This window comes from Pelodiscus sinensis, chromosome 11 (genome assembly GCF_052426305.1).
Source record: "Pelodiscus sinensis isolate ZL-2025 chromosome 11, ASM5242630v1, whole genome shotgun sequence".
Taxonomy (NCBI): Eukaryota; Metazoa; Chordata; order Testudines; family Trionychidae; genus Pelodiscus; species Pelodiscus sinensis.
Window position 1 is genome coordinate 44,533,615 of NC_143062.1, and position 26,527 is coordinate 44,560,141.

Here is a 26,527-nt window from a genome sequence, read left to right on the forward strand (position 1 = left end):
TGCTATATGAAATTATTTTTTAAACAGCATTTTATATACTCATTACACCACCAAATACTACTTGGATAACATTAAGGCTCTGACTTAAGCCTACAAAAATAAGTATATTGGATGTTAAAGCTGAAACTTTGGCTGTAAGTGCATAGCGCCTAAATAATAAAACACATACAATAATATGTAAGAACACTTTCTTTGTAACACAATGTGTTTGAATCATTTCTTGCATAAAAAGATCCTACTTTCACTTTTGTACCAAATATATACACCACACAATAATAATAATTACCTGTACTATCAAACCCTTCTTTTCCACATATACCGAGTGTGCAGCTTTCCTGAAGAGGCTTATTAAGAAGGTGCTTTGTGATTACTTGACCGATTTTAATACTGCCTTTGGAGCCATTATATTTTATTGTGTAATACATATTAAGGCATTGGCCCGACAGGTTGTCAGAGCTATTAAATTGTTCTCTGACACAATACATCATAACAGCTCTGTGTTACAGCCCTGATAGAATAACTCAAGAGGGGTGTGACTTGACCTGACAAAGAAAGGAATTCAAGAGTTTACCATTTCAGCCCCATCCTGAACTCACGACAATGTAGGTCACTCTGGCAGTACATATGGCTGAACTATGCTTAGTAAAGAACTCAAAGTGGGAGAGAACAAACTTCTATTATGCCAATGTTGTGGTTCCACAGCTCTGAGACTCTATGGGGACTGGCTCATTCAGCCACCTTAGGACAGTTCTCATTTATATTCAACTGCTTACAGCCCAGAGGGCAGCCAGGAATATAGAAAAGTCGAGCTGTTGCCAGCGTACTCATTCCCTGTCGTTTCCACTCCATGCCAGGGACTGCAAGTGGAGTAATACGCTGAGGGAATCCCCAGGGGTCCTGACTGTTTAGGTCAATGATTTCTTTGCATCTGCACAGCCTAGAATAAGACTCATGATATTGCGTTGAGACCCCAAACATGCTCTATGCATAATAGGGTGAGTAAACATTAACTCTAAACTGGGGGTTCACAGGTTAATCCAGCCCTTAATGACATTAGAAAGTTGGTTTAATACTAAATTTCCTTTGTTGTTTTGCAGTGTATTGGGCCAAATTCGATAGTTATGGAAATGATCTAAGTGAAACGTGCAGCAGTTTGGCACTGAGCTGTGTACAAAATAAGTGTTACTTGCACAGCATTGGATGACTGAGCTGTTCAAAAACCATAAGCCAGGCCACCAAAAATAACCAGTTGCATTTTTTAAATAGGTTATTGTGTTTGCCTTTGTTTTCCAGTTACCTCTGTGCCAATGTCATGAGGACTAAAAAGATATTTTCAAAGAACAGAAAAAGAAAAGGAGTGTCATACAACAAGATGACGTGGGAGCCTTACGCACACTAAATATCATGAAGTTCATGATGATTTGCCAATGCTGCTTAGAAAGGCATGAGGCAGGACAATCGGTGCCAGGAGCATATAAGGAACCAGTACCTACTTTGTCTTCCAGCTTCTTGTTGGTTGTTTTTCCTGCAACAATTTCTATAGTGACCCACTTCTGCTTAAAAATTAAGCTATCTGGGTCACCCACCTATAATGTTGGGTCAGTGGAAGTTTCACTAGTTTTACCACTTATATCCATGGTACGCCTTAGATGGTCATTTTGGTTATGTCTACACAGCAGCATTATTTCTGAATAAGTGACATTATTCTAAAATAACAAAGATCATGTCTACACTGCAAGGCATTATTTCAAAGTAATGGTGAGCTAGAGGACTTCTTACTCCAACTCCTATAACCCTCATTTCACGAGGAGTAAGGGAAGTCAAAGGATGAGTGTTTTTCCTTCAACTTCCTGCTGTGTAGACAATGCCAACAGCCGAATTAAGCTATTTCGACTTCAGCTACTCAATTGATGTAGCTCAAGTTGTGTAGCTTACTTTGACTTTTGACCTGCTGTGTAGATGTGTCCTTATGGTTCCACTAAAATTTGGTCCCGAATTTACCAGGACTCATTTCCCAAAACCTGATTTATTATTTTTAGACAAACTTTTTTAAAAAATAAACAGGAATCCATTTGGCAATGTCATGGCAAAGCTCAATGCAAGAGCCACAGAACTACTGCCTTTGTTTGTTTTTCAGTAGGAAGCTAACTCTAAATGCTAATGTTTTTAAAAATCAGTGGCGTCTTTTAGGTGTTTTCATTAAAAGCATGAGATACTGAGCAGCATTTCATCTGGATTCTGGAGCTTATAGGGCTAATCTGCTTGCTTGCCTATATATTCTTGTAGATTTATTATTTCCTTATGGTTTCGATTATATGTTTATTATAATAGGTTACAGCAGGTTTATATTAAAGTAGTTTGGTTATAACACAAGGGACTTATAGGCCACATCCTGTTTGTTGAGCTAAGGCAAACCTAGCAGACTTATGCCTGGGACATTCACCTAGATAGCAAAGTCAATGTGCATATATTTCGGACCTTTCGCCAACATAAAGCAACCTTCAGTGGCACAGGGCTTCCAAGAACACCCTCAAAGTGGGTGTAGTTCAAAAGGTCGCCCCTAATGTAGGGTCTCCTGAATACAGAGCTGAGAGCTGCTGGCTGTAGCTTTCACTTGGAGTAAGGAACTTATTTAGCACAAGCTCTTCCAGCCATAGTGTGTGCACAGTTTAGGGCTGGCGGTGTTTGGGGGAGGTGAAGGAAGCACATGGAAGAAGGGAACGTGGGAGAATCATGGAACACTAGAATTGGGAGGGACCTCAAGAGGTCACTGACTCCAGTCCCCTGCCCTCATGGTAGGACCAAGCACCATCTAGATCATCCTTGACAGGTGTCTGTCCAATCTGCTCTTAAATATCTTCAGTGATGGAGATTCCACAACGTCCCTAGAAGGGAGCTGCAAAGGTGCCTGGGAAAGAGAAGGGGTGTTTGAACTGCTGGAAGAGGTTCAGGAGGGAATTTCCAGAGAAGATCCTCTGGAGGTGGTGGGGAGGAGAGAGGACGGAATAACCAGGCCACACACTTTAGCAGGGTAGGCACTGGCAGCTCAAAACAAGGGACACATTTATGTGCAGTACAGTACAACTGTCTCCCTTCCAAGTACTGCTAACTCACAGCGTAGAGAAATGAATGCCACCTCAGCCCAACAGCTGCTGCCATGGCACAGGACAAACGCTGGAAACAGGGGACGTGTTGCTTTCATGAGGGGAGGCACTATTACATCGTCTGTGCTTTTCATCTCTCCCCTTCCTTGGCTCCTGGCTTCGCAGACATGAACAGAGGAGTCCTTGGCAAATCCTGCCGTGGCATTCTCACACCTGCTTTGACGTCTCCGCTGCCAAGTCCAACTTTCAATGGGCCGACAAGGCGTGGGACGGCTTCGCTTGCCTTCCTCCAGCCAGATACAGCGTCATCTTCCCCAGCTACTCACCACTGGCTCTGAGCACAGTGCCTAGGCACTTGAGAAGTCAGCAGCTTCTAGGGGAGAGGGGGAAGTATCAGCCTACGACTGTGAGCCCTTCTGTCAAATCCTGGGCTGCAACTTTAGGGGCGATAATAAAGGAGAGAGAGAGAAATATTCTCAGCGCGAATGTTGAATAGCTGCTGCGAACTCCACTAGTGCAAGACTTACAGAAAAGTGATCTGCCTCGCAAAGGAATCCAAGAGGAGGAATCCAAAAGATGCACAGGGTTGGGGGTCATGTCAATGAGCAGGCGAAATGGCAGCTCCGGCCAGAGAAGAGGGCGAGGGAGGGGGATAAACACCTCTGTGACAGTCTCAAATAGGCATGAGATGGTTTTAAATTCAGCAGGCATCTCAGGGCATGTATCCACCTAGATGATTATGGTCTATGCCACAGCCTCGGGGAGAGGGTAGGGAGCAGCAGCAACAAACATACATGGCCAAAAAAGCCTGCAGGTTGCAGAGCCGGGTCACTCAGCCACTGAACTGGCAGCTGCATCCAGGAAAAGGGCAGGACCTCACTTGGGGAGGGGAGGAGGTTCCAACCAAGCCAGGCCCAGCCAGCAAATCAAATCACAGAGCCCAGAAACTGCACAGGACGGGGTCACTCCATGGGCTCCTCCTTTCTGTGCTTCTGTCTCCCCCACTGCATGTTCCTCTTCCCCGGCTACAGCCTGGCGGCGAGGGGAGGAGGCCAAGGCAAAGATGGGAGCAGGCTGCCAATTACCAGCTCTTCCACAGGGCCCTGAAGTCAAGGAAGGGTGATGAAGAGGTTAGGGAAAGCACAAGCCACAAGTGGCAGGAGGCGGGAGACCACAGTGCTGGTAGCTACACGACAGGGCTGGGAGAGCACAGAGCATGAGAAGTCCTCCCCACGAGATGACTAAGGACCCCTCCCAAATTCTAGTGGCGAGGAACTGAGGGTAGAACTGAAACACTTTAGAAAAACCCTCCCCACCAGCCTGTGCTACTGGGTGTGATTTCACAGAGCAGGCGCCAATTAAAGGCAGTTGCCTGGGAGCTGTGAGAACGTCTCACCAGATTAAGGCGGAGGAGTCGACGTGATTTCCAGCAGCAGGTGTGCACCAGAAAGCAGAGTTAAAGGTGGGGACCGGCCATCCCTGGCCATCATCCCGTCCCCCAAAGAGGGCCAGCGAGATGTGATCCTGGGGGGGAGGGGAGGAACAAGAGTGGAGTGGGAGGTTGGGGAAGGCAGGCTGATATAGATGCCCTGTTCTCAGCTGCTCCCCATAGAGGCGAGGGAGGGAGTCCCTGATTTCCCCCTCACAGGGTTCCCTCTGTCAAATGGCAGCAGGCAACGGGGAAACTATTCCCCACACCCCTCAGAGAACAAGAGGGGGTGGGGTGGGGGAACTAAGGATAGCTTGGCCTGCTAGGAAAGCCAAGGGAATATGGCAGGGGTTAGGTACCCGGGAGAGGGCGGGAATGCTGATGAAGCAAGTCTGTCCCTCATCCCCTTAGCTTCCCAGCTTTCTTCTTTACCAGTCCTACCTCCTGTGTCTGTTACCCTCCCTTGCAGCTGCTGGTACCTGTGCCTAATGGAGGACTCCATGCTGGCACCACAGGGTGAGCAGAAAGAAACAGGACCTGTCAGCCACAACATACACAGGGCAGTTATGGCTATTGCCACCATCCACCACCCCTCTGATATGCATTATCCTTCATACAGAACAGTTAACCTGTGGAACTCCTTGACAGAGGGTGTTATGAAGACCAGAACTGGATAAATTCATGGAGCATCAGTCCATCAGTGGCTATTAGCCAGAATGGGCAAGAATGGTGTCCCCAGCCTCTGATTGTCAGAGGCTGGAAATGGGTGACAGGAGATAGATCACTGGATGATTACCAATTCTGTTTATTCCCTCTGGGGCACTTGGCATTGGCCACTGTCAGAAGACAGGATACTGGGCTAGATGGACCTTTGGTGCGACCCAGTATGACCGTTCTTATGCAAGGCCTCAGCTGGGACACAGACAGGCATCTCAGGGAGATGCCTGGTACTTGGCTGCCCTGAGCTGAAGACAGTACTAGGTTTCCTCAGACTGGTAACAGAGGATGGACTGTTCCAAAAGCAAATTTTAAAGAGGGGCCCTCTAGATAAATAAGTATTAACTTCCCATTTATAAGTCCTTTTTCCTCTTGGTTCTACCATCTAAGTAAGGAGGGCAGCCTGATGGCAAAGGCCTGAACATCAAGTGATAGTTGCATGTGCAGTTACCTGAGTGCTTATGCCACAGGTTTTGGCTTTGCATGTGCGTTTCGGTTTCACACGTGGAGCAGGCTGGCAAAAGCACCCACACAAGGACCTCTGGCCTCCACTCTCTGAAAGCTAGGGCCCAAATATAGATTTATTCAACCGGGGAGGAATTCAAAGACTGAAATATAGAGGGAGGAGTGGGGATACTGGAGCATAACCAATTCAAACACCAGGCCCAAAATATCACACATCTCCTTTTAACTCGGTAACACATGTAACCTACACGGGGTGCTGTTTCCAAGAACACCCACATTGTATGCTAATGTTGTTTGTGCAAAGAAGTTTGACTCATTTTCTTTTTTAAAAAGTGTGCCTCTTTAATTCGTTGGCAGTTTATTTTCCCACCATTGGAGGCAACGGCTGCATTTTAATTAAAGTGTTAAGGTTTCCGATGGAAAGTGTTGCACAGGCTCAGACATTTGGAGACAGCCATCTACACAGTGAAATAGATTCCTGTTTTCTCATTTTTATGTATTTATTTATACTTAAGAGGAAATAAAATTGGCTTACTCCTTTAGAAAGGCACAAATTCCAGCTGCCTGGTCTGGCTTAAAATCACATTATCCCGACTTTATTAGCCAAGTTTGTCTAAGATGCCCTCTTCAATACATTTCTAAATATCCCTTGCAGGCACGACAGTTGTGGTTACCTCTTGAAAGCCATCTTCCAATGTTCTTCTTTCATCTGTCCTTCCAAGGGTAACAAACTGACCACCCAAATACAGACCAGAGTCAGTTAAATCCTCTTAACCAGGATATCCTTTCATACCAATTTTTAGGAGGAAAAATAATCCTATATGTACGTCATCCACTGCTGTGCTTTTCCAATTGTTTGATTCCTTTTCTCTCAGGGTCCTAGATCTCCAGGGTTACGCATTTAGTGTAGCTTTGTCAGGAGTATTCACCAGATCATCAGAAAAGGCAGCTCACCTCCATTACCCATTAATGCCACGAGTCCAAAGCCAGGAAACTGAAGTGCCATATCAGCCTCCTGTTATTCTTCAATTACTCCAATGAGCTTTTGAGCAAAATCCAACTTTCTCGTCTCCCTTGGGGCAGTGTGAGTTCTGAGATGCACTTTTTGCTGATGCTTGATGTGCACCCGCTATGAGGAGATGCCCTCTCTTCGTAGCCCATTCTGCCATGGTTGTAGGAAGCAATAGTTGCTTCCCTCCTCTTCTGCTGCTGGAGAGCAAGGCTTGTGGTCTGCCATGCCTGCCTCTATGAATGGGGACACACAGTAGGTCTGCCCTGTCTTCTGACATCTTCATGGGGCATATCCCTCAGCATTCTTTAACCTTTCCAGTTGTGTTCCCACCACATCCCACTGGTGTTCCCCCATTTGCCTCCATTCCCCTCCTTCACTTGCATTTCCCTTCTTAAGCAAAGTTTCTGTCCATTATTTTTCCTCTCCTACAGGGTGCTTCACTACCGCAAATCTCCCTTCCCTTAGTCCATGTCTACACTAGGCGGAAGATCAGTGCTGCCGCAGTCAATCTTCTGGGGCTTGATTTCACAGGTCCAATGAAGACCCGCTAATTCAAACTATGAACGCGCTCCCATTGGTGCCAGTACTCCTGCTCCTCCCAAGGAGTAAGGAAAGCCAATGGGAGCATTTGCCCCTGTTGACCTCCCACTCTTCAGATGGTGTGAAAACGCGATTTAAGATACATCAACTCCAACAATGTACTAGAGTTGCGTATCTTACATCGACTTTCCCCGTCAGTGTAGACCTGGCCTTACTGTGTCCTTTTCTGCTCCTCCTCGCCTCCTCCGTACCATTACTCTCTTACTCTCCCTCCCACCCTGTCTGATCTCCCCTTCTGCGCCCCAGTATGAGGCCTCCTTCAGGCAGAATACTCTGCCTGACTCCCACAAGGGAAAGCCAGCAGAGAGAGCAGTGGAAGATGCATGCCGTGGTTGCTCAGGAGCAGAGGAGCTCATGGATAGAAGGTCTGCAGGGATGTTAGCTTAGCTAGAACTGCTTTAAAAAGATTTTAAAAAAAAACCTCAAGTGGCTTTTTCTTAAATGGGAAAAGTGCCATAAGAAAATAAGAAAGGCAACACTGGGTCAGACCAAAGGTCCATCTAGGCCAGTGTCCTGTCTTCTGACAGTGGCCAATGCCAGATGCCCCAGAGAGAATGAACAGAACAGGGAATCATCAATTGATCCATCTCCTGTCATCCATTTCCAGCCTCTGACAAACAAAGGCTAAGGACACCATTCCTAACCATCCTGGCTAATAGCCATTGATGGACCTAACCTCCATGAATTTATCTAGTTCTTTTTTGAATCCTGTTAAAGTCCTGGCCTTTACAACATCCTCTAGCAAGGAGTTCCACAGGTTGACTGTGTGCTATGTGAAGAAAAATGTACTTTTGTTTGTTTAAAACCTGCTACCTATTTATTGCATTTGGTGACCCTTAGTTCTTATGTTATGGGAACAAGTAAATAACTTTTCCTTATTCACTTTCTCCATATCTCTCATAATTGTATACACCCCTATCATATCTCCCTTTAGTTTCCTCTTTTCTAAGCTGAAAAGTCACAGTCTTTTTAATCTTTCTCCATATGGCACCCGTGTCAATTAAAAATAATCAATTTGTACACTGAGGAAAGTAGAATACCAAAGGAAGACTTTAAGAGTCCTTGTTCCTGACCTACCTTAAATGTCATTCTTTTTTTTAAAAGATAGATCTAGTCATGACCCATATATGTAGGAGACACAGATATTGTTCCTTTTAAAGATATGTCATGCCTACAAGAGAAGTGGGAGGGAAAAAAAGCAATAGTTGTCAAGGAATTTTGTACTGAAAGTTTTGTTAAAATAAATAGAACACTATGCAAAGGACAGTACATAACAATACTCATGAATAATTTGCCAGCAGCAAGCAATAGGGAGATACGGTCTCTGCCAAGAACTAGAAGAAAGGAATCAACAATACCTCCCATCATCAAGGCACATGAAATGTAATTAATAACCAATATATTCAAAATTCAACCATCCAGGACAGGATGCTATTGAATAGCAACAAAAATGAAGGCTAGGAAAAAAAGACTTTTATGCCATTACTAGAATCCCTTTGAACTTGGGAAAACAATTGATTCTAAACATACAATTCATTAGTGGAAGGAAAAAAACAGTATTGCCATTTTCCATGTGACAGATCATAAGAACAATGGATCCATGGGTTTTAAGGCCGGAGGGACATGTTGATCATCTAATATGACCACCTGCAAAAAGCTGGCACTAGAATTTCACCCAACAGTTCCTGCTCCAAGCACAGTTCTCTGGTTGAGCTAGACCACATCTGTCAGAGAGCAGCCATAACCACACATGTTATTTCTCATGCTCCTATTTATCTTAGATGCTCATTTAGCGTATGTCTACAGGATACGTTAAAATTAAGATATGCAACTTCAGCTACATTAATTGCATTGCTGGAGTCGAAGTACCTTAACTCGACTTTTGGCACTGTCCACACTGCAGGAAGTCAAAAGGAGAGTAGTCTCCTTTTGACTTCCCTTACTCCTTGTGGAAGCAGGACTACCGGCATCGACAGGAGTGCCCCTCTTAGTTCAAGTTAGCGTGTCTTCACTAGTCCTGCTAAATTTGAACCCTGGAAGATTGACAGTGGCAGCTTCTATCTTCTCTGTAGTGTAGACGTACTCTTGGTGTTCTTTGGTTACTTAGCCTCTTCAAAAAAGAGTATTAAAAACAACAACGTATTAAATAAATATGTTGGAGTCAACAGCAGTAGCATGGATAGTTTCACTCTTTGGCATCCTTTCTAAGCTAGGTAGGCATCTGGGGTGAGAAAAGGTTAATATTGCATTCGGGTTCTACCAACACCCACAGGAATTCCACTATAAAGCAACAATAATGCTGGGTCCTTTCACTGAAAAGTCGTTTGTCTATAACATTGAGTAAGTGACACTTACGTCTAATTGCTCAAATCCCAGGAGGGCTGGGCCACATTTTTTTGGACAAAGAATTTGTATGCTGAAAAATGCAGCTGTGGACAATACGAAACCATTTGACTCATCTTCCCCAATAATATAAAGCCATTTTTTTCTGGACTTTGATGTTGTACACAAAACAGGGAGTTGTTTCACAGTGACAGCCATTCAGAATAACAATGAATAGTCAGTGAGTTAGGGAAAGAGCAAGAATAGCTCTACTGTTTCATGGCTAAGGCATATATCTAGCATGTGGAAGACCTAAGTTCAAGACCCTCCTCTAGTGACTGTTTGTACAGAATGGAATACATCCTTCAAGAGGAAGGTTTGAGAGACCCTCTCCCATCAGAATAACCCATAGCCAGTGATTAGCAGGGTGCTAAGAGACATTAAACCAAACTGCAAACCGTGCATATGACAGAAACCACTTCAAGTCAGGGGGTGCAGTAGCATCTCTAGTTCTAACATCTTTCCTGTTTAGGGTGCTTTCCTACAATGGAGATCCAAATTCAGATCCCTTCTGATCAGACAGGGAAACTGAACCTGGATTGCTCACATTCAAGTTGAGTTTCCTCACCATTCTCTAGAAGTATGAAGCCATCGCATGCTCCTCTGGCTGTTTTGTGAATCTAGCCTTTCAAAACGACCCCTTTCCAGTCAAATGAAGCACGAAATAATCTGCTTTGGGTCAGAAAAAAAAAGGATTTGTTTCATCCAAACCTTTCAATTTGATTTAAAAAAATCACAACTTTTTTTCTCCTCCCAAAACAGCCAGCAGGATAAGTGAGAGGCTTTGGGAAACAGGATTCTCCCTCTGAGTAACACACTAAATAATTCAATCGCTCTGGGAGTTCAGATGCTGGATCCACCACATCCCTGGCCCTCAAAACCCCGTTTAGCCTGTAACAGCATCTTATCAAGTACAGCATCAGAATACAGTGCTTCCTAATGCCCCTCCCAAAGGCAGACTTCTCCAGGGTGGGGAGGGAGGTTTGGCCTTCGGGTGGCTGTTTGTTCTCTTTTACAGAAGATGGTCCTGTTTCTTGCTACTCTGTCCTCTTTCCTCTATGGATACGAAAGAGGACAACTTTATGTCCTCCGTTGTTCTCTTGTGATCAGAGGTGAAAGTGAGCCAGTGCAGCCTGGTGCAGCACTCCAACAAGAAGAAGCCAGCTGGCTGGGGCACTTGGCTGCATCTGTTCCCAGCCGGGCTGGGCTCCCAGACCTCTCCTGCAGTCTGACTTGCTAAGCAGCAAGCAGCCAGGCAGGTGAAAGGAGCTGGCTGGAGGTGTGCATGCCCCCCTTTCCAGGGCTTCCCAGCCCCTAGCCCCCCCTCTCCAGCACCCTTTCAGGAGGGCGTGGAGACTGGGGGGGGACTGCAGCCCATGTCTACCAGGTCTTCTTCCTCTTCCCCTATCAGAGAACGAGGAGAAAATGCTCACCTTGTGCCTTCCTCTCTCTCCCAGCTGCCGAGGGGAAGGCGGAGAAGGAATGCAGCAGGCTCTGCACTTTCCCTCACTCCCTGATAATCACAGGAGGAGGAAGAAGAGCAGCAGTGACCCGGTATGTGCAGCTGCAGCCCTGTCCTCCCAAAACAGCACTTTTGCTCCCCACCACAACCATTACACACCTTGGCCCTGAGACCTCCCACCCCTAGCACTGACTCCTAAGCCCCCACATCCCACTGCCCTGAGCTCCCTATACCCTAAATCAACTGTCTGCTATCCTTCAGATACCTCCATGGCCACCCTATTTGGCCTACAAGCCAAATCAGAAGGACCTCCTTCCAGCTGAAACAAAAGTAACAAAATAACCCATCCATTAGCTCTTCCCAGACTAAGTCTCTTCTGTGGCTTACATAGGAATAAAGAAGAGAGACATTCCTCTAACACTCTCTGAACGCCTGAGCTAGGGCCCGTTTACAATGGAGCTAACACAGACCAGGCCCCAGGCCAGGGCTGGATTAAGACCTTTAGAGGCCCTAAGCACTGAAAAGATTATGGTGCCCCCCTATATGTAGTTCAAAATAAAAACAATACTATACGATAAAATCTCTCTTTTTTTTTTTTGGTGCCCCTGCTTTGCTGGTACCCTAAGCACGTGCTTAGTCTGCCTGTTGGGTAATCCAGCCCTGCCCCAGGCCCATACTGTTCCAACTAACTAAGGATCAGACAGTCCATTTCCTAAGCACAAAGGCAATGTCTACATTGGCAAGATTTTGCGCAAAATCTTGCCACCTGTTTACACTGGCCGTGAGTACTTTCTCAAGAACACTGACGTTCTAATGTATAAAATCAGTGCTTCTTGCACAAATACTCTGATGCTCCCGCTCAGGGATAAGCCCTCTTGTACAACTGTTCTTGTGCAAAAAGCCAGTGTTTACAGGCAACATCAATTTCTTGCGCAAGAAAGTCTGATGTTTAAAATGGCCATCGGAGCTTTCTTGTGCAAGAGAGCATCTACACTGGCACGGATGCTCTTGTGCAAAAGCACATCTTTTGCGCAAAGGCACATGCCAGTAGGGACGCTCTTTTACTCAAATACTCTAATGCAAAAACTCTTGTATTAAAGAGTATTCGCGCAAAATCTTGCCAATATAGACGTAGCCAAAGTCTCAGGGTGTGTCTAAACTACATGGTTCCATCGACGGAGCCATGTAGATTAGGCTGATCGGCAGAGGGAAATGAAGTCGCGATTTAAATAATCACGGCTTCATTTAAATTTAAATGGCTGCGGCGCTGAGCTGACAAACAGCTGATGAGCTGTTTGTCGGCTCAGCACGCTAGTCTTGACACTCCCCTGCTGACATGAAAGCTCTTTATCGACCTCCCCGCTAAACCTCATCCTACGAGGCATAACGGGGAGGTCGATAAAGGGCTTTCAGGTCGGCGCAGGAGAGTCCAGACTAGCGCACTGAGACGACAAAAAGCTGATCAGCTGTTTGTCGACTCAGCGCGGCAACCATTTAAATTTAAATGAAGCCGCGATTATTTAAATCGCGGCTTCATTTCCCTCTGCTGATCAGCCTAATCTACATGGCTCCGTCGATGGAGCCATGTAGTTTAGACACACCCTCACTGTTCGGACTCACAAAAAGCCATTGGCTTCTTCCACAGCTCTCTGTAATCCCAACATCGATTTCCATGAGGTACTTTCAACAGCCATTTGATTTCCTCTCTAGGTCTCATTCCGGGCCCTGTGCTAAAAAGCCCCAATATCTGCTACTAAATACTCCTTTTGGTTCTTTCCAGATTCTCAGCAAAAAAAGAGGCTTATATTGTCCCATGTTACACAACCCAATCAGGCAGGTTTTAAAGGGGCCAAGACTTGAAGCAGAGATGGATTGGATTTGAAGACTGTCCATGAAGGGAGCCAGCCAATCAGACACTGCCTATGACAATACTTCCTTACAGACTTTTCTCTATTCATCAATCTCTGTACAGGGGAATAACACTGGTCCTCCTGCCTTATTGGCCTTACAAGACTGAGGGTATGTCTACACTACCACTCTAGTTCAAACTAGGGTGGTAATGTAGTCAACCGGAGTTGCAAATGAAGCCTGGGATTTGAATTTCCCGGGCTTCATTAGCATATTGCCGGGTGCCGCCATTTTTAAATGTCTGCTAGTTCGGACTCCGTGCCCCGCGGCTACACGCGGCACGAACTAGGTAGTTCGATTAGGCTTCTTATTCCGAACTACCCTTATGCCTCGTTCCATGAGGAGTAACGGTAGTTCGGAATAGGAAGCCTAAGCCAAACTACCTAGTTCGTGCCGCGTGTAGCCGCGGGGCACGGAGTCCGAACTAGCGGACATTTAAAAATGGCGGCGCCCGGCAATATGCAAATGAAGCCCGGGAAATTCAAATCCCGGGCTTCATTTGCAACTCCGGTTGACTACATTACCACCCTCATTTGAACTAGAGTGGTAGTGTAGACATACCCTGAAAGACAAGAAGGAAGCAGGTTTGTGGCTAAAATAACGTTATTGGTCAAACTAAGATCATGATATTAAGACATGACTGGGCTGATGTAACTAGTTCATTATTACAGCTGTACTGTGTGTGTGTTGTGCAACACAGAATGCTGTATAAAGTTTTGTTATCAGTTGAATATGCTTTTTAACTTTGAAAACTCTTTAGCTACTAAAGTGACCTCTCTGGTCCAGCACTCCCTGGTCTGACAACATCTGTGATCCAGCATGATTTTAGTTAGGCAGATGCCCACTTAGGAGTGTGACCAAGTTTCCTGTCCTTTCATAAAGTTTGTTCACAGCCACCAGTCCTGGCTCTCAGTATTTGTGCTGTTATCTAGCTCTAATTTACTCCTAAATGTCTTCTAAGAGCCCAGTAAGCAGTGGAAGGGTTGGTAATGCTGCTAGACAATACTGACCTCCCGTGGTTCAGCAAATTCGCTGATTCAGCACCGGTCAGGTCCCGAGGGTGCAGGACAAGAAGCCTACATCTAGACTGGCATGATTTTCCGCAAATGCTTTTAACGGAAAAGTTTTTCTGTTAAAAGCATTTGTGGGAAAGAGTGTCTAGATTGGCACGGACGCTTTTGCACAAAAGCACTTTTTGCGGAAAAGCATCCGTGCCAATCTAGACGCGCTTTTGCACAAAAAAGCCCTGATCGCCATTTTCGCAATCGGGGCTTTTTTGCGGAAAACAAATCTGAGCTGTCTACACTGGCCCTTTTGTGCAAAAGCTTTTGTGCAAAAGGACTTTTGCCCGAATGGGAGCAGCATAGTATTTCCGCAAGAAGCACTGATTTCTTACATGAAATCGTCAGTGTTCTTGCGGAAATTGAAGCAGCCAGTGTAGACAGCTGTCAAATTTTTCCGCAGAAGCACTTGCTTTTGCGGAAAAACTTGCCAGTCTAGACACAGCTGAGAGGTTCAACCTGTACTCAAATGCACCTCAACAGTCCTCTTGGAAAATCAAGAACTTCTCATACACTGCACACTTGCTATATGGTGCGTGCTGACATTGTCCCACAATGAGTCCTTCACTGGTATATTTTAAAAATGAGGTGAATATAGCAAATTTCATCTGTGTGAGATAACTGTTCTAGTTTTTACAAGTCTATGAGGATAGACTGCCATCCTGTCAGTGAATCTCAAAGATCTCTAGAGTCTGCTTTGGTCCACAGTGGAAGGGGGAAATCTCAGTTGTAAAATATCACCTAGCCATTGGCCAAATATTTTATTTACAAACCTGTTTATTGGCTTTTATTTTTATCAAAGAGCAAGTTAGTGGTGGAACACCATTTACAAACTTGAGATATTTCTTTGGGGAGGAACCCTGGGAGCCTGTTACCAGCTCCACTGCAGATTCTTTATGTGGATTCAACCAATATGCGCCTCATTTTTTTCACCTGGAAAATGCACTGACATTTACAGCAGGGCTGCGAGGCTTAAATTCACATTTTGAATGTGCTTGGAGCGCCTCAGATGAAAGACGGTAGATCCAAATACAGTACTGTTATTACAGTATTGTGAACAGGTTAGAAAAAAATGGCATCTAACTCCACAAAGAATATTCCTCAATAGAGATATGTGAGGAAGATTATTGGTAGGTCAAGTAGGGGCAAATTCTGTCTACAGTTAAATCCATGCAAATGCAACACAGAAAGGTGGCATGAATAAAGCCACTTTTAAGAAGGAAGCGTAAAATAGAGGGTAGGGAAGATTTCCCAATAAGGAAATTAAGTCACACTCAATATGGAATATGTAAGATACAGTGTTCCAAATACATCACTGATATAACTGCTCTGTGCTAGAAAGGATCAATATTGCCCAGTATGTTTCAATAGTTTGGACCAGATCCTACAATCATTGTACACACAGAGTGAACTTCTGTGTTGTAAGGCCCGTACCTTTATGTTTAACTCCACATGTTATTCCTGTGTGTTGTATTCTACATCATTATTTAAGAACAACATTTTGAGCATCAGTTTCCAAATACCGCCTGCTTGTTTACTGGGATGGAGAGAAGGCAGCAGCCGTAGGCTTGTGCACAATATCGGCGCTGTAGATGTGCAGTTTCTGAGTAAGTAGTGCATGAAATGAGCATGGAAAAGATGCATATACTGTCCTGCCTTTGCTTCGGAACAGGTTGGTTGACTGACACAAACCCTATATAATAATTCCTTGCAGGCAGATGGTGAGCTCATGATTTGCTCTTCAGTTTCAATTCACTGTTGTTTCTCATAAGCAACACAGCTACATCATCTACCAATAAAAAAAAAGGCCTGTAATTTCTCCAGTGCCGGAATGAAAACACATGGATTAATATTGTGACTTCTTCTCACATTCCATTTTGTAAAAAAAAGTCTTAAATTTACCTCCAACATCTCATAACTGATCAAATGTGGATAATAGCTTCAGAAATCTACACAAAAGCAACTAGTAATTTCCTACACCATCTCTGACAGACAGTACTCCTTTGAACGGTTGTGTAGGTGTTGGTATTCTTGCCTTCCATCACCAGCTCTTTCAGCACATATTGTTTTTAGGCTGCCATCTGCCAATGCACAGTGCCACCCGAAGAGATAGAGAAGCGCTCCCTTGCCTCGTCTGTTCTGTTTTCAGATTTACTCTCCTATTTCCTTCAACTCTCAACACCCAGGCTGTGCCATCCTTTACCTCTGACGTTAGTGACAGGATCTGTCAACTCACCCACGTTACCGTTAATGTTCAATGACTGAGAGCATCTCGAGAACTGGTATCCAGGCTTTTGTTTTGATGAATGAGGAATGCTATGCCATTGCACCAATATAATGCTTAGCCTGGTGGTATAAGTTAAAAACAATTCATTTGTTCTGATATCATAGAGGTTGCAGTCGAAGAGGGGATTGCACCATTTAGAAGAGCAAGAGAGTCCACATCTGATTATTGAGATTTATAGCACTCATTTTATACATCTCTCTATCTTATCTATCACCTTAAATTGGCAGCAAATGCACAAGATTTCTATCAAAGGAACAACACCGTTAGTATTTTGAACAAAACCCAGCCATGCACATCATACAGTACAGAATGTCAGAATCTAATTACCACAGTAAATATGGGATGATGTGCATTATAGTTGATTCACTGGGCTTTGCATTGAACTTGTCAGCCAAACACTTTGACTTACTGCTGATTTTGCTTCAGTGCCTTGGATATTTGAAATATTTATATGATGACGTTTCATTTAATTCTATTTTTTGTTTGGAGACAATTTTAAAGAGAATAATTTAGGTTAAGTTTCTTAACCTAAATTATCCATCACTGAAATATATTGCAAGTTACAAATTTAATTCAGGAACCTGAGGCATATTTTATTACTAACCAATTAAAAATGATTGCCTTTAACACTTATTTGTATTTACCCCCATCTCTTTTCAGGTTTCAAAAAAAATTATTATTACTTATTATTATTATTTATTATTATTATTTTGCAGCTGAATAAAATACTACAGTTTCATTGGCATTGTAGGTTCTGTGCATCAGACTCGCAGATGCTACATTCTGAATTCTGTGTTCCAAGCTGAGAAATCAGAAGAAGCAAGTACATGCAACCAGCAAAGAAATTCTCCCCATATTGCTTGCAAAACATAAAAGAGAATAAGAGAGGAGCAAGACGACAAAGTCGAGATTGAGAAAGCGGGAGTATGAAAAGCTGTATGTTTAAAAGAGGTTCAACTAGTGGTTCATCTTTTATTCTAGCTTTTCTAGCAATCCTTTCTCTCTGTCTTTAAGTTGTATCAATAAATGGTATAGTATACTTAAATCATTGGTTTTGGTAATCAAGATAAACTAGGATAACTGTAACTGAAAAATATGCATTTGTTTTTACATCTGTGCTGCAGCGTAGTTCTTGTCATCCCATCTGTCATGGCAAAAGATTGCAATTGTGCCTTTAACAAGATTTTACTTGCTTTGTCTCCATACAAATGGCAGGGGAGTGCTTGTGCAATAAAAGAAGATGTGTTAGTCTGGAGGACTAAAAGCAACTCCATTTGATTTTCAGGAAGACAGCACAAAATAGTTTCAATTGTTAAAATTATTTAAACAACTAATTCTCTAGCAGTGATATTCACCCTACAAGCAATGATCCAACCCAGGTTCTATGCTCTTCGTACAACACATGAAAGCCTTCTTTTCATGTTCATCCTTCCCCGGTTTTAAAAAGGCGGGATAACATTCAATGGAGCTCCTCCTCTTTCCATTTCCCCATAGGAATCTGAACAATGTTAAGCTGTTTCCTTTACAATTAAATTAATGAAATATTTTAATTCTGTGGCAGCCAGACACTAAGGAACAGGAAAATCATTTAATCTCATAATGTTCTAGGGCCCCTAGGCAAATGTAAACAGTATATGCTGATAGACTGAGGATTTATTGCCAGTGCTGAGCAAAGTATCTGTGTCTTTGTTTGCAATTCCACTAGATTTTGTAGATTTATTAAATTGTTTACAGAATTTCAGTAACACAAATTATTGTTGGGCAAGTTGGAACATACCAGCCTTGTTTGTGAAAGAGGATATTTTATACAGAAGAACAGAACTATATTACAATCTCATTCATTTGAATTGAACTACCTAATTGGACTGTAAGAGTGAATCACTATTAAAGTCGCTCCACGAAGCCCAAGCCAAGTGCAAAGCCTTTCTTAGAGGCTGATCCTCTAAGAAGGGCCCAGGGCCCCTGATCAATTTATCAGCTGCCCAGTTGTGTTTAAGGGGAAGTCACCTTGGTGTTCTAAAGGGGGAAGGAAAGGGAAAGCTGCTGAGAAGAGGATTCCTAAAGAAAGCAGCTAGAGAAGCTGCTGGAAGAGCTGCTGAGAACCCAGACACACAGGGCCCAGGAACAAGGAGTGTGCAAATTCCTGAATGGACAGACTATGGGCTAGGCCAACTATTATTTTGAGCCTAAGTGGAGTAGACTTTATTTCAAGTTTATTTGGACTTGATAAAGTAAAACCTCAGCAGGGGACTTTGTCTTGTGTGGTTGCAGAATATGTGGAATTCTCACAGGGTCCTGAGAAAAGGTGAAACCGAGGCAGGGTGCTGAAGAACCTAGCTAGATAAATTCAAGGAAGATAGGTCCATTCATGGCTATTAGCCAGGATGGGTAGGAAGGGTGTCCCTAGTCTTGGTTTGTCAGAGGCTGGGAATGGGCAGCAGGGGAGGGATCACTTGATGATTCCCTGTTCCGTTCATTCCCTCTGCGGCACCTGGCATTGACTAGTGTCGGAAGGCAGGACACTGGGCTAGATGGACCTTTGGTCTGACCCAGTGTGGCCGTTTTTACGTTCAGTATACAAACAGCAGGAAGGCAGGTGACTTGACCAGCGGAAGGTGGTAAAGAGTAAGTTGTCCCTTTCTCAGACTTCAAAGACAAGATGCACTTATCTACCATTTATATCACAATATCTAGAGTATAAGAAGGTAATATTTTGTAAAGTGCCTTAGGAGCCTATACTCTTTTGAAAGTAAATAGAACTTAAGCACCAGAGTCACATAGATGCTTTGGAAAATGTTATTCAAGATTAACTTCAACGAGACCAGGAATTAAGTTAAACCTCTCTAATCTGGCATCCTCAGAACTTGACTGGTGCTGAACCAGAGAATTTGCCAGACCATGGGAGGTCAGTATTGTCTAGCAGCATTACCGACACTTCCACTGCTTACTGGGCTCTTAGAAGACATTGAGGGGTAAATTAGAGCTAAAGAACAGCACAGAACACACAGAGCCAGGACCGGTGGCTGTAAACAAATTTTATTGGACATAAAGAAACTATTATTTTGGGAAACTGGGCCACACTCATGATAAGTGGACATTCGGGCAGGGGCGGCCCATCCATATAGGCGCACTAGGCGGTCGCCTAGGGCACCAAGTTAAATGGGGCGCCAAATGGTGGCGCAATATCATCGAGGGGTTTGGAGGTGGGGGTGCTTATTGCAGGGTTCGCCTAGGGCGCCAGTTGCTGGCAGCTAGTCTAGGGCCGCCCCTGCATCAGGGCTAACTAAAATCATGCCAGACCACAGAGTGCCAGACTAGAGAGGTTCGGCCTGTAATTGATAAGTACACTGGGGCGTAGCTCAGCTGGATGTAGGATTCTATAGCGATGGTATCTATAGGCACCTAACTGCCACAGCCATCAATGGGAGACAGATAAGTGCCTAAATATCTGTGGGGTTCTGGGCTGACAGCTTTGCTCTCTATCTGACACTGAGTTTTTTATATATTTTTTAATTTCCTTAATAAAAACCAAAAGAAGAAAAATCAAACAGCCTTTGAAGAAAGATCCTTCCTGAGACAAGCACCTTAGTAAAATGCAGATGTGGAGAGCAAGGCTGTCTCCTGACTACATACTGCAAGGAAAGCAAGTCAGTGTTCATATTTTAACATTTACAAAGGACATCAAGATGGAATCAGTAGCTTGAGTTCATCCAAGTTCATGGTTTAGATACACCAGCAAATGGGGGAAAATGAAATTAAAAAAATGAAAATATGCATTTGGAAAGCTGCAAAGCAAAATAAAAACAGAAGAACGGCCATACTGGGTCACACCAAAGGTCCATCTAGCCCAATGTCCTGTGTTCCAACTGTGGCCAATGCTTGGTGCCCCAGAGGGAGGGAACAAAACAGGGAATCATCTTGTGATCCCTCTCTTGTCTTCCATTTCCAGTCTCTGACAGAGAGGCTAGGGACACCATTCCTACCCATCCTGGCTAAGAAGTATTGATGGATCTGTCCTCCATGAATTTAAGAGTGCATATGAAAAATGGAATAGGCAAGTAATGCATTGACCAGGGAAGATTATGGCAGACGCTTCTAATTCTCCTGGGGTGCGTCTAGACTGGCAAGATTTTGCGCAAAAGCAGTTGCTTTTGCACAAAAACTTGCCAGCTGTCTACACTGGCCGCTTGAATTTGCGCAAGAGCACTGACTTTGTAATGTACAAAATCAGTGTTTCTTGCACAAACACTTTCACACTTCTGCTCGGGAAAAAACAGAGGGCCAGTGTAGACAGGGAAGAACTGTTTTGCGCAAAAAAGCCCCGATGGCTAAAATGACGATCGGGACTTTCTTGAGCAAAATCGCACCTAGACTGGTCACGGATGCTTTTGCGCAAAAGCACTTTTTGTGCAAAAGCATCCATGCCAATCTAGACGCACTTTTGCGGAAATACTTTTAACGGAAAAGCTTTTCCGTTAAAAGTATTTCTGCAAAATCATGCCAGTCTAGACGCAGCCCTGCAGTCTTGCAGGACATGGCTGCTTGACGAAAATCCACCTCCTTCTATGCCAGCTGGGGCATGGCGAGGCTGTTAATGCAAGCAGCTAAGGTTGAACAGCAAAGCTTCCTCACTGCACCTAAGGTTCCAATGGGATTGTGAGAAGGAACAATGGGAACTTGTAAAACACTCTGTTGCATCGTAAACTACAGCTCTGCTGAAGAAAGTGAAAGCAATACAAACAGTATTAAATCTGTGTCACCATGAAGTGTTATTCCCAGCTAGCCTGCTCTTGCAGTTTGTCCAGACAGCTGACATGCTTAGAGTCCTCTCCAGTTTGTAACAAACCTTCAGTCTCTTGGTAGCAGAACTCAGAGAGAAATGACAGCTGGCCAGCAAGCAAAAGCATTGCTCAATGCAAATGTTCAGGAACAAAAAGCCAGAGCAGCCTACAGAATAATGGGTAGATCTATGTATGGCATCTAGCTTTTGCTTTTTCAAGAGTTGACAGTGAAATCGGAATAATTAATGGTATTCCAATTTCACTACCATTTTATGAAAATTCACAAGAGGCAAAATGGCAAGACACACCTGATAGAATTTACTTTACAAAGTTGGAAATGTTTATAAAATGTTTCAGTGCTAGTCATATGAAGGGAGTTCTTTGGAGAATAAGGCTATGTGTACACTACAAGGTTTTTGCACAAAAACAGCCATTTTTGTGCAAAAACTGGTGCAGCATCCACACCTCAAGTGTATTTTTGTGCAAAAAAAAATACAGTAAATTGACAGGACAGAGGGCTTTTGCCAGTAGAGTTATTCCTCTCCCCATGAGGAATACCTCCTTTTTGCACTACAGCTCTTGTGCAAAAAAGCAAGTGTGGACGTTCCACAGGGTTTTCTTGCATAGAAAAAGCACAGGTGCTCTGATGGCCCTTCTGTGAATGGCCATCAGAGCTTTCTTGTGCAAGAGCATCCATGCAGTGTGGATGCTCTCTTGTGCAAAAGCACATCACTTTTGCAATGCGCTTTTGAGGTGTGGACACGCTTTTGCGCAAGAAGTTTTTGTGGAAGATCTCTTCTACAAAAAGCTTCTTGCACAAAAACCCTGCAGTGTAGACAAAGCCTAAAAGAATAGCTTGTTTATAATTTGCCCTGACCATATTCCTATACTGCTCCAGCAGGTTGACAAAATGTAGATTGTATTTTTGAGGATTGAGAGAAAGGAAGTCATCCATTGCTTATATGTAAATATATGCTTCCTGTCTCTTCCCCTGACAGTCCAATAGTTTATTAATTATTATTATTACTATTATCAGCAACAGGCCTTATAGCTAACCCATAGTATAACAGAGTACGTGGGCATCCCTGCTTAGTGCAGACTGAAAAATTGCAAAGGACTCAACAGTCAAATGTCTGTATTAAGCATGGTGGTGAGATGGGCCTACAGAACTCTAACCAGTGTGAGGAATTGACCCAAGACTCTGAGGGTACGTCTAAACTACATGGCTCTGTCAACAGAGCCATGTAGATTTGTTTGTTTGGCAAAGGGAAATGAAGCCGCGATTTAAATAATCGCAGCTTCATTTAAATTTAAATGGCTGCCGCACTGAGCCGACAAACAGCTGATCAGCAGTTTGTCGGCTCAGGGCGCTAGTCTGGACGCTCCCCTGCCGACATGAAAGCCCTTTATCAACCTCCCCGGTAAACCTCATCCTACGAGGTATAACGGGGTGGTCGACAAAGGGCTTTCAGGTCGGCGCAGGAGCATCCAGACTAGCGCGCTGAGCTGACAAACAGCTAATCAGCTGTTTGTCGGCTCAGCGCGGCAGCCATTTAAATTTAAATGAAGCCGCGATTATTTAAATCGCAGCTTCATTTCCCTCTGCTGATCAGCCTAATCTACATGGCTCTGTCAATGGAACCATGTAGTTTAGACACACCCTGACACTGCCTTAAATCTGACAAACAAAATATAGCCTTATTAAGTGTGCTGACTACAGTCTGATTGTCGGAGAGAACTGTGCTTTGTTTTGACTAGTCTGAGTTTAAAACTAAGGGCTTGTTTACACTTAAAACACCACAGCGCCGTCGCCAGAACAGAGCTGAAGCAACACTTCCATGAAGACACCACGTACCTCAACAGCAGGGCTTCTCCTAGCACTCTAGATCTGGGGTGGGCAATATTATTTGATGGGAGGCCATGCCAAGAATTTGGAAAGGGGTCAAGGCCCGCACTTTTCTATGATATTAATGGAGGAGGTGTGGGGTCTGGGATGGAGGTTGGGTGCAGAAGGGAGCTTGCCGTAAGAGACTGGGATGCAGGAGGGGGTGTAAAGTCTGGGAGAGACTTTGGGTGAAAGAGACAGTTGTGACCTGAGGCAGGGGACTAGGGTGTATGAGGGGGTGCAAGGGGTTTGGGTTTTGACCTAGGGCAGTAGAATGTTGGGGGCTGGAGACTGGGGTATAGGGTCTGGGAGAGGGGTATAGGTGCAGGCACAGGGTTTGGGTTATGTGGGGCAGAAGGGCAGGAGCGGGAAGCAGATGGGTTTAGGGGAGGGGAGGGGGAACCAGAGACAGGCTCTGGCCAAGAGACTTACCTGAGTAACTCCAAGCCAGCAGCCAAGCAGGTTTGTCAGGCAGGCTTTCTGCCTATTCCCCAACCCCCACACCAGCTGCAGGGGCCATGTGGGTCTGTGAACAGCTGTGAGCCTTGAGGGGAGGGGTGCATAATGTTCTTCAAACAGGTAGCTCCCATTGGCCGGAAACGAGTCAATGGGATTGTGCTGGGGGCGGAGGTAGCATGCAAAACAGTGTGCTCCCCCAGGGCTCGCAGTAGTTGAAAGAAAAACAAAGCCGCTTTTCATAGTCGTGTGTGTGGGGTGGGGTAGCAGGGAGCCAGCCTGAGGCTCCCCACTACATCCATGGGCCAAATCTGGCAATAGATCCAGCTCCTGGGCCATATTTTGCCCAGCTCTGCTCTAGATAATTCACCTCTTTAAATTATTCTTCCAGCAACCTAGCGATGTCTACACAGGGACTAAGGTTGGTTTGACAGAACTGCTCAGGGGGTGACGATTTTTCACACCCCAAACTGATAGAACCTTAACTAATGTAATTAAACTGACCTAATTTTCTAGGGTAGACCAGGCCTAAGTTCGATGCCATGTCACTATGGGAGTCGACTGTCTGCCACTGACAACAATAGTGTGAAATTTTCAAAACTCCATCAATCTATTTCTGCTCTCACTGAAATCATTGTAAAAGAGTTTGACAAGCAATGAATACTTGTGAATAACTTCATCACAGAGCAGCTGGGTGAGAGCATCCCATTTAGCCAAACCTTAAATGTCTGTAATTCAATGTGGATAGGAGGAGAATCATTTACACAGGAGGATAAATGGCACCAAGTGGACTCAGTATAGACCAGACTCTGTCAGCCTCGCTCATACATCTTCCTCAAATACTCCCGCCTGAGTTCTGTAAGACTATTTGGGGAGTTAGACACTACTAAGTGTGAATACGGGGCACTGGAATCTAAAAGAACATCCTTCTGTACTATTTTCAGAGCTTAGCTACTTTTATTGAGAACCTTTTTCTTTTTTTTCTAATATCTAACCTAAATCTCCCTTGCTGAAGATTAAGCCCATTATTTCTTGTCTTACCTAGAGTGGACATAAAAGATAATTGATTGCAGTCCTCTTTATAACAGCCTTTAACCTGCTACAAGACTGTTGTCAAGTCTTCCCTCCATTGGATTTTCTCAAGACTAAACATGCCCAATTTTTTAACCTTTCCTCGTTGCTCAGCTTTCCTAGACCTTTTATCATTTTTGTTGCTCTCTGTGTTGCAGTGCAATACAATTTGAAGAAATCGAGATGTGATACCTGAAAAGTGTGTTCATAATGGAAGAGACCATCAAGATATTTTGGTGCTGTAGTGCTCTGAGCACTTGAGAAGTAATAGTCATTCGGTTTAGTATTTACCAAATGTAGGAAACACTTCATGTTATTTTTGTCTGATGACTAAAAGGAGCCACAGCTGAGAGGGCTCTCCTTTAAGTTAATGTGTCAACACAAGCAGTGTAATGAAATTGGCCAAGGGGAGAATGAAAGCTTCCATTTTACCCTGCAGAAAATACATTTAATTCTGACTTACTTTTAAAATCCTCACTAGGGTGGCCAGTTTTTGACTGGATATCTGGTCGAAAAAGGAGACTTAGCAGTATCTTCTCAGAGGTTGTAGGGAATAATTCTGGACACACTGGGTGCAAGTGAAAACAAGCAGAGGATTTATTGGTTCACACAGCTGGTGGAGTACCCTCAGGGGTTAACCTGGTGAGCACTAACTTACATTAGATTATATAGGCAGCAGGGCGGAAGGAAAGTGATTTCATAAGTCTAGCGGTGGAAATGAGATGTGCACATAAACCAATGAACTATGAAGCTTACACAGGACCCCCTACCCATCACCAATTAAACATATTATCACTAATACAAATAATTATTCCTAACAAGTTAAATAAGCCAATATAAACTAAGCCATGTTGATGGGAACTCGTTTTGCTGTGATTGTGATATGTCTACTACAAAATGACTACGTCCTTGCATTGGCACAGTCCTTGGGATCCAAGCTGATTAATCTGAAATTACAGGAGATAGTTAGAGAAACCGCGCAGCCTGGCTGGTACCAGCCAGGCCTTATCAGAGTGAGGCCCCTTTGGAATGTAGTTGCCAGGGGAACCAGGGTCACGGTAGCTACTGTCTGTGTGCTTCTCAGGCCTGGCCTTAATAATTTAGGATTTGAGTTGTCAGTTCTCAGCAAGATACCATGGACTGCCTCAGTTTACCCCACAGAGGTACTGACCAGCCATCAAAAATCTGGCTACTGTGACAGAGGGAAGGCCCTGACTCCTCAACCCACGCCAGACCATGCTCAGCCAGGGCTGCCTCCTACCTGCATTGCCTGGCCAGGCAGGCAGCAGGATCTGTAGCAGGCTGCAGCTTCTGTCCCAGTTGCAGAGCAGAGAGAGCCCAGCTTGGGGTGGGGGGAATGGAGACGATCAAGTGATGAGGAAACAGAGCGGGGGAGAGCAGCAGGTTGTTAGGAAGATGAGTGGGATGAAGCCTCGGGGGAAGAGGCAGATGAGGGGCAGCGTCATGGGGAAGACCTGGAGCAGGGGCAGGGCCTTGGGGGAGGAGATGAAGGGTTCATCCTTTTGTGGTAAGTCGCAACTCCCCACTGAGGTGACGTCTACACTGTGGGGGGGGTTTCAGCAGAAGATATGCAAATGAAGTGTTCATTAACATATCTTGCACTCTTATTTGCATATCCTCTCTGATCCTTTTTTGCGGAAGAGGTTTTGCCAGTAAAAAGCCCCGTGTAGACAGGGACATTTGTCAGAAAAAAAAACTTTTGTGCAAGATCCCTTGTTCCTCAAAAAATGAGGTTTACAGGATCTTGTGCAAAAGGGGTTTTTTCCAACAAATGGCCCCGTCTACATGGGGCTTTTTAACGGCAAAACATCTTCTGCAAAAAGGCTTGGAAGAGGATATGCAAATGAGAGTGCAGGATATGCTAATGAGTGCTGCATTTGCATATC